Source organism: Kogia breviceps, chromosome 14 (assembly GCF_026419965.1).
Source record: "Kogia breviceps isolate mKogBre1 chromosome 14, mKogBre1 haplotype 1, whole genome shotgun sequence".
In the NCBI taxonomy this organism is placed as follows: Eukaryota; Metazoa; Chordata; class Mammalia; order Artiodactyla; family Physeteridae; genus Kogia; species Kogia breviceps.
Genome location: NC_081323.1, coordinates 8,107,939 through 8,129,565, shown reverse-complemented (window position 1 = coordinate 8,129,565; position 21,627 = coordinate 8,107,939).

Genomic DNA, 21,627 nt, shown 5'->3' with positions numbered 1-21,627 from the left:
GTTTCTTCTGAAGTTCTCACCACTACTTTTAGCTTAACGGGTGTGCACACAGGTGTCTTGTTTTAGTTTTCGAATATCTGATGCGCCGTGGGACACTGACATTGGCACCAATGGACTCAGTAGGCAGAGACCATCAAGAAAGCTGTGTGGGTGAGAGTGAGCAAAGGCATTCAAAGTGGCTGAGCGGATGTATGTTCACCTCCAAAAGAGGGGACGAAGCCCCGAGACAAACCTGGTTTGGGGAAAGCTCCTAGGCATGTCCCGTGGGTGTCTGGGTGTTCTCATCTTTGAACATGGGAGTGAGCAAATGTGTTAGGAGGGACTGAAAACGTGTAAAGAAGAGGCCGTATCAGAGATGAGCTCTGGAAAAGAACGACCGTACCGTTCTCACCACCCAGAGATAACCGGCGACAGCATGGTGGTGTACTTTCTTCGGAATTGTTCTGTGTGTGCGCGCGTGCCATACCATGTTATACACACCATTTTCCCACGGTTTACTCAAGTACATTATGAGCATATTTTCATGCCACTAAATATACTTTTATACCTTAGTTCTTAGGGCTATCGAATATTCTATTTTCTATTTCATGACGAGACTATATTATTCCCTCATTGTTAAATATTTAGGCTTCTAATGGCAAAGCCCATTAACAATTCCTAGGAAATAAAAACAGAATCTGGGTAATAAAGTAAAGTCTAACCTTTTTTTCCCTTTTTCCTTTGAGCTTAGTCTAGTTTCACTGGCTGGCAGGAGGCCACGTGCAGATGCCTTGCACCTGGAACTTCAGACCAGGATTCCTACCGTGAAATGGCTGTGCAGGAGCCTTCGGTGGGGCTGCGCATGCGTGAACACTGCACACGGCACTGCAATTCAAGATGGCGACGGCGGGCCGTGTGCAGTGGCTGCGCAGGGCGCTTGGATCCAGAGCACCGCCAGCCGCACAGCTACGCTCATCCCGCGAGAACTCCGCCCCCTCCCCGCTGACGCTAGGAAGCAGTCCTGCGCACAGCCTGTTGGGATAGCGTGTGCTGTGGAGCGCCGTGGCAGGCTGTCAGTTCTTTTCTCAAAGAATGAAGCTTTCCGTTACTTCTGAAGCCACCTCAGTCTCCTTTAATTGGCTCCAAGGACGCCAGGCCGGAGGACGCTTCTTCTCGCCCCACTCCAAAGGTACGTAACAGGGGCTTCCCTGGTGGCGCAGTGGTTGGGAGTCTCCTTGCCGGTGCAGGGGACACGGGTTCGTGCCCCGGTCCGGGAGGATCCCACATGCCGCGGAGCGGCTGGGCCCCTGAGCTATGGCCGCTGAGCCTGCGCGTTCGGAGCCTGTGCTCCGCAATGGGAGAGGCCATGGCAGTGAAAGGCCCGCGTAGCACGAAAAAAAAAAAAAAACAAAGGTAGGTAACAGGTTATTTTCTGTTTGTCACTGTATTACAGTTCAGTTTGGCATTTAAAAATATGCTTCTCAAATGGAATGGCGTTGGGGAAAGGCTTAGTGAATATTCAAGTTTTTTATTTTTTGCTATTTTCATTGTCCTCGTTGGCTCACCCGGGTGTGTTACTCTCTTGGCCCCGACCCGATGGGAAGTGTTCTGAGGGCAAAGACTGATGCTCATTCCGCCCTTGAGGTCCCCAGACCCCAGCCCAACACAGAGCATGTGTTGGGAGCCCAGGAGGAGTGGTCAAGTGTGACTTGGTCACTGATGGGCAGCAGCTGACCACTGCAGAGACTTGAACACATACGTCACAGTTTGTAGTTTTTTTTAATTAAGATCATTGAGAGGACTTTCTATTATGCATAGATACATTTTTAAATGTGTATATATCGTAAATGTACAGGTCAATGGAATTTCACCCACTGAACAACAGGTCTGTGTGAACAGCCACCAGATAGAGATATAGAATATTCTAGCACTCCAGAAACTCTTCTTGTACCCCCTTACACTCCATGCATTAGTTTGTTTTGTTTTGCTTTGTGGTCGTTGTAGGTGCCTTTTTCCCCCCTTTTTTTTTTTCTTTTTCAGGTTCAACCTTAGCAAATGGAATCTTGCTTATAGCCTTGGGAGAGCAAGCCCTTCTCATTGTCTGTTGCTCTGGGCCCATAAGGGGGGCTGGGCTGTTGATGGAAATGCAGAAAGACAGCATTTTAATAACAAAAAATTAAGGCATTTAGAAGAGCTGACGAGATGCAGTTGGAGGCTAAGAACATTTACAAGAATATCATCCTACTAACCTCTTAGTACAGACCTCCACGGGAGAAAATTTCTACTCGGCATAATCTGGTCCTGTGTTTAGTAGTCAATCATACATTCATTTCATCTTCATTCCTCATTCATTCCATCCAGCAAATATTTTGATTGATTGCCTGCTACAGGTCTTAGACCAATTGTGTCTGCTGGAGAGAGCAGGAATCAGAATCAATAAAGCCCCTGCCCTCAGGGACAGACAAATAAGAAAAGCATATTGCATGTCAAATGGATGTGGTGCTACCTAGAGGGGACAGGCAACACCAGCAAGTGGCCCTGTTTTCTACAGGCAGTCAGAGGAGGATCTCCTACGAGGAAAGCCTTTAGAAGAGCCATACATGGGAAGAGCATTCCAGGAAGAGGCCCCAGCAAGGGCAAAGGCTCTGAGCAAGGCTTGGGCTACCCGGCATATCTGAGGAGTGGGAATGAGACGCAAATGGTTGGAGCCAGAGGGCCGAGAGGAGGAGACTGGACGTGAGGTTAGGTTGTTTTCTTCTTTGGTTTTTATTTTTTGTATTGGGTCTATTTTATGGCTGGGATTTCTCCTTCTATGGGGTGGGGAGGGGGTGGGAAATATGACATCAGGATATGTTAGGTATGCCTTAAATGCGAAAGCACAAAGAGGAGTGACTGTGCTTCATTTTGGGGGGCATACGTATGTTTCACCAGGTGGGTGGAGAGGCACAGTGTCGAGGGCCCCGTAGGGATTGTTGTTGTTTACTCTGAGGGAAATGGGAAGCCATGGGAGGGTTGGGGGCCTAAGATGTACATGACCTGGACTAAAGATCATTCTTACTGCTATTGAGATATTTATAGGGGGCAAGAATGGAATCAGGAAAACAAGTTTGGAGGCTAGTACAACACTCCAGAGGAGAGAAGATTTTTTTTCTCCTAGTTATTTATTATTGTTTAACAAACCACCCCAAAATTTGTGGCTTAAAACATCAATAGTTTATTATTTCTCATGGTTCTGTGGGCTGACTGGCTAGTTCTTTTGCTTCACAAGTATCAGCTGGGTCCTATTTTCTTCCATCTTTGCAGGCCTAGTATTATTATTATTTTTTTAATGTTTGCCCATATGTATTTGACCTTGTTGGCTGTGGGGTGTTTTTATGTTTCCATGAATATTCCCAAGCTTTGTTCTGGAATGCAGTTAAGTGACCTGGAAATGGTTTGATTCTTTCAGGTCTTGCTTTTAAGATTTGTTTGGCAGGATCAAAGCAGCGTTTAGCGTCCAAGGCTAATTATTCTCCGCTACTGAGGCAAGACAGTGTTCTGCCCATTGCCCGGGAATTGTGAGGTTGTCCAGCTGGGGCTGTGTGAGCTCCAGTGTGGTTGTCTCTGAAGTCTCGAAGTTTCTTCTGGTGTGTGTGCTGATCCGTCGTGAGCTGAAGACCTCACGTGGGTCCCTTGCCTGTCTCTGCAGTTCTCTCTCTCCACCCCACTCCCCTCTCTGGCACCCTGCCCTCCGAACTCAGCAGCCTCAGTCTCCCCAGCCTCTCAGCTCCATCTCTGCAGCTCAGAGCCCATCCCGCTTCTCCTGGGTTCACCCTCCCCAAACGTGTTGACTTTGAGATGCCTCTTAACCATCCCAGTGGAGATTCCTTGAAATGTTTTCTGGAAGAATCGCTTCTGACACTCCAGACTTCTCGTGTTCAGGGTGAGTCAAAGACTCAGGTGCATCTCCTATGCAGTGTAACATTGCCTATCAAGTGATTGCCTTGACATTTGGAATCTGACTCTGGCCTCAGTCTGGCAGCTGTAACTCCTTAAATTATTTCATGTACTAGGTCTTTGATTTGGTTGATGAGCCTCAAAACTTTAGCTTTGTTTCTTCCCTGATCGGGTAAAGGAAAACAATACATTGGTGATTCTGGTTATCCCTTATTTTAAATATACACGGAAGAGACTTTGCTTTTGACTAATAGGCTGCAGTGCTGTTTGTTAGTAGTAGCCGCTAAAGTCCTGGCATTGGTGAATGACGTAGTCTTAAAAATATTAGTTAGAAAGTATTTAAGGTATTCAAGATATTCTTATAATAATATCACTCTCACTTGCCAGCTTCTGTAGCCAAGACTCTTGCTTGCAAGTCATGGAAGTCCACCTCAAACTAGCTTAAGCAAAAGTCCTAGAAGAAATCCCCTTACATAAGTGGAATTTATAGGCTCCTATAGCTCAAAAGCTTAAGAGGTGGGGAGGCAGAGCCTGATTCAGTCTTCAGACCTCTCTCCCTCTCTTAGTTCTCAATCTGGTGGGACCAAGTTTTTGTTGGCCTTACGATTTTGACCTGAGAGAGAAATGGAGAACACTCTTCCCAATATCTCTGGCAAAAGTCCTGTGGGCAAGGGGGTCCCAGGTGGCCAGGCTGGGTCCCCTGTCTGTCCTTGTTGCAGGGTCAGGAGGAGGTCAGACCCACAGGGTGATAGGACCGGAGCAGCACTGATCTTCGGGGCCCTAGAATTCTTTGCTGTGGGGGCCGACCTGTGCATTGTAAGACCTGTAACCGCACCCCTGGCCTCTACCCACTAGATGCCAGCATTAACCTCCCTCCACCCACCGTGACCACAAAACTAACTCCAGATATTGCCACATGTCCCCTGCTGGGCAAATTCACTCCCGTTGAGAACCAGTTCTATGGAGCGAGAGTAGTTTTCTACGGGAAAAGATGCTGGCTGGGAAAATAGGCCTGTGACTTACTCCAGTGTGTTTTCTGAGCAGAACAGAAGGAGGTGAACCAATTGTTGGGATCTGTTAATGTACAATGAACCATTGAAGGGTACAGTTTAGTGCAGTGCTTTAATTCTTACAAAATAATTTTGTGACAGGCTACAGAAAAATTGGGAGATACCTATGAACGTGTTCGAGATGTTATAAATGTTACAGCAGGACCAGAAAATTCTCTGGTGTCATGATAAAAACCAGAAACTAAGACTGAAATACCAAGGTCTATTTTTTTTTTGGCTGTGCTGCGCAGCTTGTGGGATCTTAGTTCCCTGACCAGGGATTGAACCTGGATCCCCACGAGTGGAAGCATGGAGTCCTAATGACTGGACAGCCAGGGAATTCCCATACCAAGGTCTGTTTTGGCTCAATCTTGTACTAGGTGCATGATCTTTCTTAAATTATTGAATCTCCTTTAATCCTCGACTTTCTTCAATATAAAAAATGATTAATGATGTCAGACAAAACAATAATATATGTGAAAGTCCTGGGTAAACTTTAAATGGCATTCAAATTGGAGGTATTATTTAAACATACTTTTCAATTAATTGAACATGGACGCTACTTTGATGACTTCTGAGTTTTTAGAATAGTGCGTTCAGGTGTGTTTGGGTTGTTTATTCTGTGACTGTGGAGCATGCTATTCTTTTTCTTATTCTCTCCCTTTTTCCTTCTCTCCCCTTTTTGGTTAACGTAGAGATGTCAATGTTATAAGAAAGAAGACGGTTATTTTTACTTTCTAGTATGTTCCAAGAGGCAAAAGAATTGCTCACCTGAGAATTATCAGTCTCTTCTGTTCCTGCTGTTTAAAAAAAACATTTCCAGTTCATCTAGCTAACTGGTGGGTGAGAGTCCTAGGAATGATCCTGTCCTCAGGAAGGCAGACATTATGTTCCAACAGCACATAGTGTATATGTTTTCAGCTTTCTGGCTCTGTTCCACCTTGGTAATAACCCACCCGGTTAATTCAGTGGGATTTAAGCTTCTGGTCTTGTCTGGACAAATCGGAAATTGCCAGAAAACGTTGGAACAAATCGTGGAACCCAGTCATATTCAAGCATAGAATATATCCCAGAAACAAACAAATGACCTAATCCCATGTCAGATGCAGGGGCTAAATGATTCATCTCTTAAAAGAGTCTTATGGTCAGTGTTCACTTCCCAAGTGAAAGAGAGAAAATTTGCTTCTTGATCTAAACCAGTTGTAGGAACATTTTCAGAGTGTCACCTTTTGGAGCAAACGTTGTTTGACTTTTGGATTAGATTCGTGATTTTTTTACGCCAGACCGTCTTTAGAGTTTGGGGTTAAGAATGCTGTGTTTTTTCCTTTTCTGTTTGTAGAGACAGGATTTCCTGGGTGACATCTCTTGTTGTGATCACTATTAGTGATCGTTTTTCATATTCTTGTTTCAAATCTAACAATTGCTGAAATGAACACATACATTTCTCAACCAGTGAAATATCTCCTAAAAGGTGCTCTCTTCTCAGCAGGAGGCTTTGGTAACTTCCGGAGAAATTCAGCATTCTTTAAGTCAGAGACTACACTAATAATCACGATTTACATGGGAACATATAAACTACAGGAAATCAGAGAGGGAGAAGAAAATTTTATTATGTGCTTGGCTAGGAGTCTTTGAGTGTTTATAGTCTGGGAACGGATACTGCGAAAGTCTTTCTGGGATTGACATATATACACTAATATGTATAAAGTGGATAACTAATAAGAACCTGCTGTATAAAAAAATAAAATTTTTTTAGAAAGTCTTTTCTGTTGTTAGGGAGGGCCCACGTTCCCACCGCACACCCCCAATCCTCAGCCTTGGCTTTGGAGTCAAAATAGCACTCTTCTTAACACTTGATAGTATTAGGGGAGGTGTTTTTTTTCCCCTTGGCATATTTCTACAGCTGGAAACTAGGGAAGCAAGGAGGCTGATTAATCGCTTTTTAGCTAAGCACATTAATACTATCCTCTTGGCATCTTCCAACAGTTTCTATTTTGTCGTAAGGACCTGTTTCCTTTCTAATGAAATTTTGGTACGACCTTCTTGTGTGAACGCTTCTTTCTGGTCCCTTTGGGGTTTCCTTTACCAATATTGTTATTTCCAGCAGAGAGCTAATATCTGTGGACTTCTGCAGGCACTTGAATCATGGGTGAGTTAGAGATGAGGTGTATGCAAGTGTGTGGGGTGGGGGAAAGGATGAGTCAACCTCTGTTCTTCCGAATATGTCCTCAAATACACGTAGCTCTCCATTCCTGGTGTATATGATGACTTGGTCATTCCAACTACTGTTAAGTTTTGAAGGGCCAGTCAACAGAAATAATAATCCAAATCATTCTTCTTATTCAAGGGTGTCTGAGAACTCTGGCCACAACCTAGTTTTTAAAAACATAACATATTAGTGATTAGAACAAAATTCTTTCCCAGGTCTCTTCTAGATAATGCCTCCCTAAATGATGGCTTAGATGCATGAGTCAGTCTCGGGAGCTGAGCATTAAGCCACTGGCCAAGCTTCTATTTTTAAGAATCACTAGGAAAAACTGGAAGCAATTTTAGAAAATAAAGGAAATACTCTTTGTCCTTTCTTTTTTTTTTCCTTGTGGGGAATGAGAAGAGACAGAGTCTTTGATTCATGTACAGCCAAGATCTAGGAATAAAACAAATACAGTAGAACCCTTTCTAAGTGGTAGGCACAGTTCTAATTCCCACAATGTAGAGATCTGTTCTACATCAAGGTTTTAGTGTATGGGGCTTGTCAGCCACACAGTGTGATCTGTGATATACCTAGGGTTCCCTGACTATGAAAGCAAAACTTTGCAATAATTTATTTGATTGGATTTGAACCCACTAAACACAGCTCTTGAGTTGTGTACACAATCTCATTGTTCTAATAGTAAACATTGTGTCCATTGTCAAGTTTAATTATAATGCAGTGAACCTGTGGCAACTGTGGACAATGGAATCCATGAACTGATAAATAGCTCTGAGATTGTACACACCTGACATTTTAAGGGCTTCCTGATGATCAAAGTTCAGGCACATTTAATAGTTTCAGCAGTTGCACTGCTTCCATTTGTGTTTATTTTCATTTCCCCTGGGCAGAACTCTCTAATCTGGGCTTAATTTTTTATACCATACTTTTAAGAGGGGCTTAAACTACTCTATTCTCGCAATAGCAATACTATTAATATGGAAGATTTTTAAAGTGTCTCAGCCCACTTGAAACAGAATTTCCACTAATGTGCATTTATTCTGTAGATACAGGAAACCCAATTATTGTTTGGAATTGAACTAGGCCCTTGAGGAACGTGAAACTCTCATTTTCTCCTCCGCCCCCCACCCATCATCAGACATGGGTTTTATTTTACCAGAATTAAATAGAAATAGATAATGTGAGTGCAGATAGCTACAGGGAAGGGACAATCTATTTGTAAGATCTTTACTACTTGTGCCTAAATAAGATTGTTCTCTGATTATTTGCTGGCTGTTTATAAGAGAAAATTATTATTCCTGACTCCTAAGTCTGGAAGTCATTCATACAAGGAGGCACAAAACATTTCAACTGTTTTTATTCCCTCAGTTTTCCTATGAGTATTCATTCAATATTTTGGCTGATAATACAGTGAAAGAACAGGCTCTAGGCAGTTTTTCTAGAAATCAAGATTTATCTACTTTGGATAATCAAATATTCCTTGCTCAGAGTGTCCTTCCAAGAACAACTTTTATGAAATACTGCTAGAGCCCTCACCTCCCATCTCTCTCCATTTTCTTGCCCTGCTTTACTTTTCTTCAAAGCATTCATCAATACAGGTTATTTATTAACACCCGTATTTATCTGCTACCTTGTAAACCTCTAGAACAGCGCCACCCAACAGAAATCCAATGCAAACCACATAGAACATTAAAAATGTTCCAGGAGAGCTTCCCTGGTGGCGCGGTGGTTGAGAGTCCGCCTGCCGATTCAGGGGACGCGGGTTCGTGCCCCGGTCCTGGAAGATCCCACATGCCGCGGAGCGGCTGGGCCCGTGAGCCATGGCCGCTGAGCCTGCGCGTCCGGAGCCTGTGCTCCGCAACGGGAGAGGCCACAACAGTGAGAGCAAAAGAACACACACACACACACACACACACGTGTTCTAGGAAACACATTCTAAAGGTAAAAAGAAATAGGTGAAATTAATTATAATAGTGTTACCGACCCAGGCCCTTGGACTCTTTAATCAATAGAAATTGATAAGAGGCCAGAGGACAATTCCAGGCAAGCCTTTATTGGGGCTTGGGCTACAGCGGAGGGAGTGAGAACAAGAAACAGGTACCTTTGCACTCTTCCTGAGAGGAGCTGCTTAGGTCCTTAAATGGGGTAATGACGGAGGGGGGGCGGGTCTGTGGGGCGGGCAGGTGGTCTGCCCTCCCGCTCAGTGGTGCTGCATGCAGGGATCATACACAGTGCCCTGCTTTTGCTCCCAGCACCACAGAAATGGCAGTTGGTTTGTGGCCTTTTTGTATCCTGTTGTTCATAATTGCCCCAAATGCCCATTCTTGCAGTTATTTTAGTCCCTCATAGTTTCTTTGTATTCTGTTGCCCAGAGAGATGTTAGCCCAAGTGCAAGCACTCCGGTAGAGGGTCCCAGGTCCCAGCCTATCTCAACAGTATGTTTTATTAAACTTAGTACATCCATAATACTATCACTTCAACATCAAATCAGTATAAAATGATTGCTAATGTGATATTTCATTTTCATTTTTTGGACTAAGTCTGCAGAATCTGCTATTTTATACTCCCAGCATCTCTTAATCCCAACTGGCCACCTTTCAAGGGCTCAAGGGCCACATGTGACTTGTGGCTGCCATGTTGGACAGCATGGCTCTGGGATGTAATCTCCACATGGTTAGTGCCTTTGCTTTGTTCACTAGAGAAAATAAATACTAAGCACATTCTAGGTGCATATTAAATAGTCAGTGAAATAGCAAATGAATATTAAAATTATAATGACCACAACTGTTTAGCCAAAGGTCTGTGTATTACATGTCATCCAGCATGCTGCAATGCCTCTGGTTTTCTCTTTTTTTCTAACATTTCCCTCTTGCCTACTACTCTAAGAATATCAAAATGTAAGAAAAGTCACTGTGATCATTTATTCTGCCATTGACGTACTTTTGCTGGGAAAAGCCAAAGGCTATATCCTGTGGTGACTCTTCCGCCCTCCCGCCCCTGAGAATGGACCCATTCGAGTCTTGTTTCTGCGTATTGCCTCTCTCTTAGTTCTGTGCTCCCTCCCTTTGATCAGTGCTCAAGCTCCCTAAGCAGCAGTGGTTCATATCATTTTTAAAAGATCATATATCCCTTAATATTTGGGCAACACTTCCTTCCCTTCTCTTCCTCCTGTCAAGTCCAGTAAATAAAGAATGCATTTGGCACCTTCTTTGTGCCAGATACCATGGAAGTCGGCACCGCACATACACCTTAGGGCAGTGTAGACACTGGCCCTGCTTTTTTTTTTTTTTGCGGTATGCGGGCGTCTCACTGTTGTGGCCTCTCCCGTTGCGGAGCACAGGCTCCGGATGCGCAGGCCTAGCAGCCATGGCTCACGGGCTCAGCCACTCCGGGGCATGTGGGATCTTCCCGGACCAGGGCACGAACCCGTGTCTCCTGCATCGGCAGGCGAATTCTCAACCACTGCACCACCAGGGAAGCCCCTGGCCCTGCTTTTGAAGCACTTTCAGTCCAGTGGCTGAGAAAGACAAACAGTCACTACAGTGACGACACAGGAGAGTGTCATGGCAAAGGCACAGGATCTGGGAAAAACAGGGTTCAAACCTTCGCACTGCCACTTACTAAGTATATGGGCTTGAGCTGATCACAGTGTATCTCTATGCCTTAGTTTTCTCACCTGTAAAATGGAGCTAATAAAAGTATGTACCACATAGTGTTGTTGTAAGGATTAAATTATAGGCAGGTCGAGTGGGGTGGGGAGAAAAAATATTATCTGCAGGCATACCTTGTTTTTTTTTTTTACACTTTGCTTTATTGTGCTTCACAGATACTGTGTTTTTTTTACAAATTGAAGGTTTGGGGCAACACTGTGTTGAGCAAGTCTGTTGTTGCCATTTTTCCAACGGCATCGGCTCACTTCATGCCTCTGTGTCACATTTTGGTAGTCCTTGCACTATTTCTTTTTTAAAAAAATAAATTTATTTTATTTATTTTTATTTTTGGTGGCGTTGGGTCTTCATTGCTGTGCACGGCATTTCTCTAGTTTCGGCGAGCAGGGGCTACCCTCTGTTGCATTGTGCAGGCTTCTCATTGCGGTGGCTTCTCTTGTTGCGGAGCACAGGCTCTAGGCGTGTGGGCTCAGTAGTTGTGGCTCGCGGGCTCTAGAGCGCAGGCTCAGTGGCTGTGGCGCACGGGCTTAGCTGCTCTGTGGCATGTGGGATCTTCCCGGACCAGGTCTTGAACCCGTGTCCCCTGCATTGGCAGATGGATTCTTAACCACTGCGCCACCAGGGAAGCCTTCCTTGCACTATTTCAAACTTTTTCATTATTATACTTGTGACAGTGATATGTGACCAGTGATCTTTGACATTGCTACTATGACTTGTTGAAGGCTCAGATGATGGTTGGCATTTTTTTTAGCAATGAAGTATTTTAATTTTATTTTTTAAGTATTTTTAAATTAAGGTCTATGCATTACTTTTTTAGACATAATGCTATTGTACACTTAACAGTATTTTTAAATTAGGGTATACGCATTTTTTTTAGACATAATGCTATTGCACACTTAACAGTGTAAGCATAACTTTTATATGCACTGTGAAACCAGAAAATTCACATGACTCACTTATTGCCATATTTGTTTTATTCCAGCGATCTAGAACTGAATTGGCAATATTTCCAAGGTGCCTGTGTATTATCACCATTGCATTATACTCTCGTAAAGAGATGACCTTGGATCATTGCCAACTGTGGTTAAGAGACATGCATATCTACGGTATTAGACTTACTAGAAGAGTGTCTGGCATTAACATATTTCTCAGTGTTAGATATCATTATCCATATTGGAAGAAGATGGCCCTTTGGGAGAATTCAGGGGGCACAGCAGCCCAGACAGTGAAGGGTCAGGTGACATTTCCTGGAGGAAACCCCATCACCAGTGAAACCTGGTGAGGAGTTTAAGGGGGAGGGAACAACATTTATAAAGACCTGGAAGCAAGAGCTCTTACGGCAGTTTGAGGAACTGAAAAAAGTTAAAACTGCCTAAAACGCAAGCCCAGAGGCCTCTGAGGACCAGGTAGAACATATGAAACTTGATATTCGACACTTTTCAGACTATAAAAATGGAGGTTATTTATGGTTTAGCCTAATAGTATGGCTAACGTGAGCTGTGTAAAAAAAAAAAAAAAAAAAAAAAAAACAAAAACAAAACAAGAGCGAGCTCCTTAATACACGGTGTGTCGTGGGACACCAGGTCTCACCAGGACACCTGCTGCCCCTTGGCTGGGAGGGCTTGTGGGGAGGAGAAGATCTGGGCCCAGGTGGCCTGGGTGCATGGCTGGCTGCACGAGCCCTGTGGGACTGAGTATACTCGGCGGTGCCCACTTTCAAAGTCCAAAGGGTGAATTTCATAGTTTGTTCTTTGATTTTTAAAATGTTAGCTCAGATTTTGGGGAGGGGGCACAGTAGGGACCAAAGCATATTTCGAGCAAACATGGCTGCTGAACTCCTAGCTGGTAATCTGCAGCCTGAGTTTAGACCTGGGAGCCGGGCGGTGGGGGCGGGAATGAGGCTGGACTTACGAGTCCAAGATTTTTCTTTAGGAGTGAATTACTGAACATTTTCCCCACTTCCTCTGGCCCTGCCTGCTGCCGTCACTGTTCAAAGTCATTTTCTTCTGAAGCCCTCCAGTGTCTTCCCACCACACTGAGAATCACATTCAGACTCTATACGCCGGTTTATAACTCTACCCGATCTGCCCTGGCCACCTCTCAACCCTGCATGGTGTTCCTGCTACACTTAATTTTTTTATTCCTGAAACCCACCAAGCTCATTTTACCCTCGGGGCTTTTGCAGGAACTATACTGTCTGCTTGAAATACTTGTCTTTCACATAGTCCTAAGACTGGCTCGCTCTCATTCAGGGGTTGGCTCAAACGTCACATCCTCAGAGAGGCTGTGTTGGAGGTCTCCAAAACCACTTCCGGGTTTAAGGATTTGCTAGGAGGACTCCAGGACGCAGCATGGCCATGATTTTTACAGAGAAAGGACACAAAGGAAAATGGGCAGTCAGCGAATATCCAGTGGATGGATGGATGGATGGAGGATTTTACCTGTCCCGTTGCTCAAGGGCAATGCTTGCTCCCCCATCTGTACTGTCCTAAGACTTCTCTTTCAGGCTTTTCCCTTTGGCCTGTAGGTGCCAACATGTGTACCCGACATGTGTGCCCAGCTGAGAGGCTGATTTCGTGAGTGAGAACGGTTGGATTTTATCCCGTCCCTGGCCAGACTTCAACTTTGCAGACTGCAGTGTTTTCGGTTTATCTCGTAGCTGTGTCCTAGCACCCCCCCTGCCCCTCAGCCTCCCTCTCCTCCCTCATCCCTTTGATCAATGGCATGATCCTTCTCTGGCTGAACTGTTCACACACACACACACACACACACACACACACACACACACACACACACACATTTTATAAGCACTGAAGCAGTGAAAAAGCAGAACTTTGACCCATACTCTGTCTATATTTCATGGGAAACCTTTCCAAAGAGATTCAGCTGAAAGAGTTTCTAAGAAACTCCTTCCTCCCTCCCTCCCTCCCTCCCTCCCTCCCTCCCTCCCTCCCTTCCTTTTTTCCTTCCTTCCTTCCTTCCTTCCCTCCTTCCCTCCTTCCCTTTATCCACTTTTTTTTTTTTTCACTCTTTCATAAAACTCTCTGAGCCAGGCACTTTGTCAGGCATGGGAGACCGGTGTGAACAAGACAAACACCTGTGGTTTTTATTCTTAAAATCTGGCTTTCAGATGCTGCGGGCATGGACACTAACAGGTAAGGAAACAGCAAGCGGCAGTCATTTTGTAAAAGGTCCCAGAGGTGAGGAAGCCGCTGAGGTTATAACTGTTGGCTGCCCTACTCTGCACTGAAAGTAAAGCCACAGGTGCCAGGACTGGCCGTGTGAGGAAGTAAAAAAAAAAAAAACACAACACCTCTTTCCAGCTAAGAAACTTAAACAAGCACTGCTGTGTCCAGCTCTGCTCCTTCAGCCTGTGTCTGGAGCTCAGTTTCTCCACCTGAGGATGGTTCACTCCCAGGCTGTGTGGCTATGGGGTGTGTTTTCTACTTTTTTTAGTGGTTGCCCTAGAATTTGCAGTATACACTTATGTACATGTGCATTTACTCACATTTATAATTGATCCAAGTCTACTGTACAACTTCACAGGTAACACCAGTACCTTCACAAACAATCCTAATTCCTCCCCCATCCCTGGCATCATTGCTGTCATTCTCTTCACTAAGGCATAAGCATACACACACACACACACACACACACACACACACACACACACACACACACACACGCAGGCATACATAACTGAATACATTGTTGCTATTATTATTTTGAACAAGCTACATCTGTTAGATCAATAAAGAATAAGAAAAAGGTTTTTATTCCACCTTCACTTTTTCCTTCTCTGATGCTCTTCTTTATGTAGATTCGAGTTTCTGGTTTTTATTTCTTCTCTATAAAGAACTTCTTTTAACATGTCTTACAAGGCTGGTCTGCTGGCAGCAAATCTTCTCAGTTTTTCTTGGTCTCAGAACATCTTAATTTCTCCTTCACTTTTGAAGGATAATTTGCCTGGAACAGAAATCTCAATTGGTCAGTTTTTCTCTCTCTCAATGCTTTAAGTATTTCCCTCCACTCCTTTTGTGTATTGGTTTCTGGCAAGTCAGGTGTCATTATTATCTGCCCATCAGTAAGGCGATTTCCCTTTCCTTCATGAATTTTTCCTTTATTTTTGATTTTCTGCCATTTAAATATGATATGCCTAGATGTAGTTATACAATATGAAGAAATAAGATGTAGCCTAGACATAGGCATTTATTCTGCCTGATGTCTCTGAGCTTCCTGGATCTGTGGTTTAGTGTCTGACATTCATTTAAGGGAATTCCCAGTTATTAGTGCTTCAAATATTTCTTCTGTTGCTTTCTCTCTTTCTTCTCCTTCTGGTATTCCCCTTATACATATGTTATACCTTTTGTGGTTCTCCCACAGCCCTTGGAAATTCCGTTCTGTTTTTTTTCTTTTTTCAGTCTTCATTGTCTATGCTTCTTGGCTTATGAGGATTCTATTGATATATTGTCAAGCTCAAAGATGTTCCTCAGCTGTGTCCAGTCTACTAGTAAACCAATAAAAGACAACATTTCTGTTACAGTGCTTCTTATCTCTAGCATTTCCTTTTCATTCTTTCTTAGAATTTCTCTGACTCTCTGCTTACATTGCCCATCTGCTTGTACGTGCTGTCTACCCAGTAGAGTCCTTAGCATCTTAATCATAGTTCTTTTAAATTCCCAGTCTGAGAATTCCAACATCCTTGCCACATCTGAGTCTGGTTCTGATGCTTGCTCTCTCTCCAAACTGTGTTTTTTGCTCTTTGGTATGCCTTGTAATTTTTTGCTGATAGCCTGACATGATGTACCCAGTAAAAGGAACTGCTGTAGGTTTTTAGTAAGGTGGTGATGAGGTGGGAGGGGAGGGGAAGCGTTTTGTAGTCTGTGTTTAGCTCTTAGTCTTTTAGCAAGCCTGTGCCTCTGGACTGTGAACTCCCCGATGCGTCTCAGTTCATCTTCCTCACCCCCTAAGGTGGGACAGGTGGCTAGAGTGGGCTGAAGCTGGGTATTTCCCTTCCTCCACGTGGAGAGCTATAGGGGCCTGGAGTTAGGTATTTTCCTTCTCCTAAATCAGTTAAGTTCTTATAAAATCCCAGCAGGTGAAGAAGTCCTGGTTAAGTAGTTTCTCCGGAGGGCAGACCTTGTTAAGAGGTACAGAGTGGTCTGACCTATTTCAGAATGCTTCCTTTTCCCCTCCCCTGCTGGAAGAATGAGGGGACTTTTCTCCAATATTCACTGTGAGTACCTGGTCCAGTAAAACACAGTGTGGGGACCCCCCCCATGACTGGCTACCCCTGGAGGTTTTGACTCTCAGATCTGTCCACAGCAGCCTCCAGCAACTTGTCAATTTCAATACCGGTTTCCCTATGCTGGCACTGGCTCGCACCAAGGTTGATGGTCCAATAAGTGGTGATTTTCTGTGTTCAGCTGTCTGTCTCCCCGATTTGGGGGCAGTGGTTTGCCCTGTGACCTCATTTCTTTTACTGATCTAAGAAGAGCTGTTAATTGTTTTCAGTGTGTTCAGCTTTTTGCCTGTTTGTGTGATGGAGAGGTGACTTCTAAGCTTCTTACATGATGGACTTGAAACGGGAAGTCTGCCCACCAGTTTTAAGCACCAAAAAAGTGACTGATTGAGAATGTCAAGAATTTTTTTTTCGGGGCTGGGGGGGATTTATTGGGTTAGAAATGGAAATTTTAGGCTTCTATTGGAAGTTTCAAAGGTGCCTGAAAGAGAAAGTTTTGACCGATATTCTGGCCACGTGCAGGAAATGGTGACATTGCAAAGCACATGAGTCTGGGACCAGCGAAAGGGGAGCTTGAAACCTGCTTCTCTCAACACCCTGTGTGTGCCCCAGGTCAGTCACTTCCCTTTTCTGAGATTCCTTATTTAAAACCGGGTGTTGGGGCATTTACCGGAAGCTGTCAAAGGGATTAGAGGTAATTTGTATAAAGTACATAGTAGAAGGTATATTCCTAGTTATTTTGTACATAATAGAATAGAAACATTATAGATCATTATAGACATAAAGTTTTTTCTTCCTTTTACTATGGAAAAAAAAACTGTATGTTCACTTAACTCTCCAAGGACACAGGAAGAGATTCAAGGTTAACACAGTGCAAACCAAGCTAGAGAACGGTATGTGGAAAAGAGAATTTGAGCAACGTAGAAAACACAATTCATTATTCAGATCTGTCCGAAGATTCTGGGCACATGTGGCAAAGTGTAAGAGGGTGAACTTTTTCCCTCACAGCCTTGTCTTCACCGGGAAGTTTCTCCCTTGAGGGAGTCACTTTATAATATAGTAATTGAGTAGGAAGAGAGAAATCTCTTGCTAAAAGCAGTAAATGGCTGGGTAGCAAATCAGTTATCAGAAGCATCACTAAAAAAAGTCTGTACTACTCAGCACCAGGGTCGTCTTTTGTGGCTGGGAGAGTAAACTTATATAAAGCGCAAAGGTACCCACTCCCACTTTGAAAAATCTCCAACTTCTGTTTCCTCTCCACTTTGAGGGAAGTGATACACTAAAATTAAGCGGTGGCTTCTCATCGCGGTTAGCAGCCTACACTTGGAGCCAGTCTGTCCTGGGTTTGCAGCCGGGCTGGCCACCACATGTCCTCATGTAACCTGGGGTGAATTAACCGACTTCTCCAAGCCTCCATTTCTCACCTGTAAAATGGCAGTTGTTGCAAAAATGAAATTTTGATAATCCCTGACAAGAACTTAGCTCAGTGCTTGTGAACGTTAGTCATCATGATTTCTAGAAAAGGGCAGCTTCAGGACGTTTTCGGACTCAAAATCCTTCTCTGGAAACAGTGACTCAGAAAGACTTTTGAAATTAAAGGAATAATTCAGAACACGTTTTAAAAGTTGGGAAAAGACGGCAGTGGGGACCATCAAGAGTAATCTTGCCACCTGGAAGAGAAGCCAGCATCCTCCTGTGGCTTTGCTTTCCTAGAATCACTTCTGCTTCTAGCCTGGAAGTGGACAAGGATGGAGAGAGATGAGCAAAATGAAAGCAAAGCAAAGTGTCCCATCTTCAAGAAGGGTCCGCAGAGTTATGCAGCTTCCCAGTTCTTGGTGAAACCCAGAAACTATTGCCTCTGAGCAGAGGGCTGGATGAGTCGATGCGTGTGAAGCCCTTAACAACAGTGTCGGGCACCAGGTAAGCCCCGTTTCACACTGTGCTGCTGCATCTGCTCCCCCTGACACTCACGTTCCCGAGGGGCACAGAGCTGCCCTCCAGAGGATCACACTGTTTCTCGATTTCTCAAAAATCATACTTTTTATAGATAAAGCACAGAAATATGCACAGCACATGAACAGATATATAGTGTATATGTGGTATTAACATATCATGGAGGGGTAATTACAAAGAACAGTCTAAAAATATTCCTTATGGGGGGATGCAAATGAGAAACATGTTAAATAACACTGGCTGACACTGACATAACGGGCTGGCGGGGGGACGTGGACGGGGCAGGTACCCAGTATAAGACTAAAAATGGCGGGACCTCAGATGTCAGGAAGGTGTGGGGGGAGGATGGCAGGAGGGATTTCACGTGTGCAGGAAGCACGTTAAAGTGAGAAAGTTCCCCTGAGTGAGCGACATCATCCTCTTTGCTGCTGCTCCTGCTTCCTAGTTGGGAAGGCAGTATTGTGTAAGGAGAAGAGAAGGAACATCTTGGGAATTCTGGCTCTGCCATTCATTTGCTGTGTGGTCTTGGGCAAACTACTGACCTCTCTGAGCCACATCTATAATGTGGGACTAGCAATATGAGAGTCCAAGTGAAGTACCTGAGGAACAGCAGATGTTTAGTAAATGTGATGTCATTTTTACACCGTCCTCTTTGTCCTGTAAAATGGCAGATGACCCAGTAGTGTGTGAAATTTTCAGGAAGGGAAATCGCTTCCTTTGAGGTGAACTCCTATCCATTGACATTTTATTCAAATTTTAGTCTCTGTCTTCTTTTTAACCCTCTCTTCCAAAGCTCTGGTTCTTAATTTTCTTTTGAAGTTTCTAATCACACATGTATTAGGGACGCATTATTTGCCGAGTATCAAACACACATTTTATTTAATCCTCACAACAGTCCTATGAAGCCAGCACCTGATGTATGTTTTTTTTTAATTCAGCTATTCTGATAGGTTTGTAGTGGTCGCTCATTTTGGTGACTAAAGATGTTGAACATTTTTTCCATTTGCTTATTTGTCAGCAGTATATATTTTACTTGTGCCTGTTCAAATCCTTTGCCCACTTAAAAATATTGGGTGGTTTGTTTTCTTATGGTAGTTTGAAAGTTTTCAAACACATATTCTGGATACGAATCCTTTGTCAGATATATGATGGGCCAACATTTTCTTCTAGTCTGTGGCTCATCTTTTCATTTTCTCAACAGTGTCTTTCACAGAGCAAATGTTTTAAATTTCGATGACGTCCAGTGATCAGCATTTTTTTCTGTGGATGAAGGTTTTGGTGTTGTAGCTAATGTTTTTAAACACCATGAGCCAATCAAAATGCATCTGTGGGCCATGTGCATCCTGTGGGCCCCACATTGGGGTGGGATTTTTAGACTAGAAGGAACCTCAGGGGATGTGGAAGCCATGACAATGTGCTTCTCGGGTCTCCTGCAGCAGGGCCTGTAATTGACCGAGGGTCCAGATGCCCTGCTCTGAAATCCACCTTTGTGCCAAGACCACATTTCCCCCAGGTTTCCCCTTACCAGTGACCACCTGCAACAGGGGTACTAAAGCAGGCTCATTTCTGGGAGACAGGTGGCTTTGGCAGAACTTTCTTAGAATTGTGCCACAGACGCGGACCGCTCCTACCCACCTGTTTTTTCTTCTTTTCTCCTCTGCAGGGGTTAGACAAGCGTTGTGGTCTAACTCTTCTCCCAGCCTCCTCTGGCTCCTTTCTTATATTCCCATCCTATGGGTCCCCCAGCACCATGAAAAGTCTTGTATGTCTTTTCCCAACTTGGCATCTGCTGGTATGACTGCCTCACCTGCCGTGCCTGGCAGGTAATATAAATGGGTAGAGTGGTTCAGGTGAGGCCCGAGGTGAACTAAAACCCCACCCCTGTTTCACGAAGACAGCTTGTATCTAATTCTGATTGTTGCCAAGGAGAAAGTGAACCCAGGGCAGAACATCATTAGTTTTTAAGGAGAAAAACTACAAAAAATTATAATCCCTAAGTCACCCCTCTCCTTTGACAGAAGAAATTGAGGCAAGGAAGGGAAATGCCTTTTCTAAGATCACTCATGTAGTAGGTGGCAGAATGTGGCCAGAATCCAGAGATACTAGATCCCTATCCAACTCTTTCCCTTCTTCCTATTTATTGATTAGGTGGGTCTGTATTCGTTATCTATGGCTGTGTAACAAATCACTCACACACACACACACACACACACACACACACACACACACACACACACACACACACACACACACACACACACACACACACACACACACACCCTGGCAGCTTATAACAAGGTACACTTACTGTCTCACAGTTTCTGTGAATTGGAATTTGGACTCTGCTTAGCTGGGTCTCTCACAAGTCTGCATTCAAAGTGTCAGGTTAGGCCAGGGTCTCATCTGAAGGCTCAGTTGAAGAATCTGCCTCCAAGCTCATGTGGCTCTTGGTAGGACTCATTCCCTCAAGGGCTGTTGGACTCAGGACTTCAGGTCTTTTCTTGCTGTCTGTCAAAGGCCACCCTCAGCTCCTTGCTGCGTGGAACTTCCCAACATGACAGCTTGCTTCATCAAAGTGTGTAAGCTGAGCAGGCGACAGGGAGCGTCTGCTAGCAAAGGTGGAAGTCACAGTCCTCTAACCTAATCACGAAGTGATATTCTACCATGTTTATTGTATTCTACTTGTTAGACAGTCACTAGGCCAGCCCACACTCCAGGGGACATGAATACAGGGGGCCATGTTCGAATACTTCCTTGGAAATTGGGACACCCCAGTTGTGTTGGATCTTTCCCCTGTAAACCAAGACACTACTTTCATGGGGAGAGGCCGGGGATCTGCTATATTAAAATGAAAACAAGTGCTGATGTAACTGCAGGACAAGTTTGTGGAGGGAGAACTAGATCAATGTGGACAAGAAGGGAAACGGTGGTAGGGGACAGGGCAGGGGTAGAAAAAGAACCTCCAAGCCAGGGCAGCACAACCCTCTGTTTTCCCCACCAGGCACCCTCACCGTGTTCTGTCTTCATTTTGTTCTGTGCCATGGGCACGGAAAACATTGTTGTTAGCAGAATTCAGCACATTGCTTTTTCAGAGATCGTTTGCTCTCAGATTACTATATAGTCCTTCTAGGACTGAGAGTGCTCATAACTGTCAAGGAGAAATACAGGGATCAAAACTGCCTCCTTTGCATGTAGGGAGGAAGTATGGGACAATAATTAAAATAATGATAACCATTCACATCATATTTGTCAAGGCCTAGCTGGACAGCCTGCCTGGAGCCCAGCAGCTTTGCCCCATTGAGTCCTCAGAACAGTTCTGTGAGGTTGTATTAATATTCTCTCCATTTTACAGAGGAAGAAACTGAGACTTAGAGAGATTGGGAGATTTACCTAATGTCACGGCTAGATGGGGCTAGAGCAGGAATTGACCCATGTTTTGTTTCACTTCAATATCTACCACTAGAGTATTTCCCAAATTTTATTCATTCATGTATTAAACTGTCAGAGTTGCTGCCATATCCAATATCGTTTATTCTACTATCACATACGGGATACATTTTACTACCCTTGCCCTGACTTGCAGTGATGCAG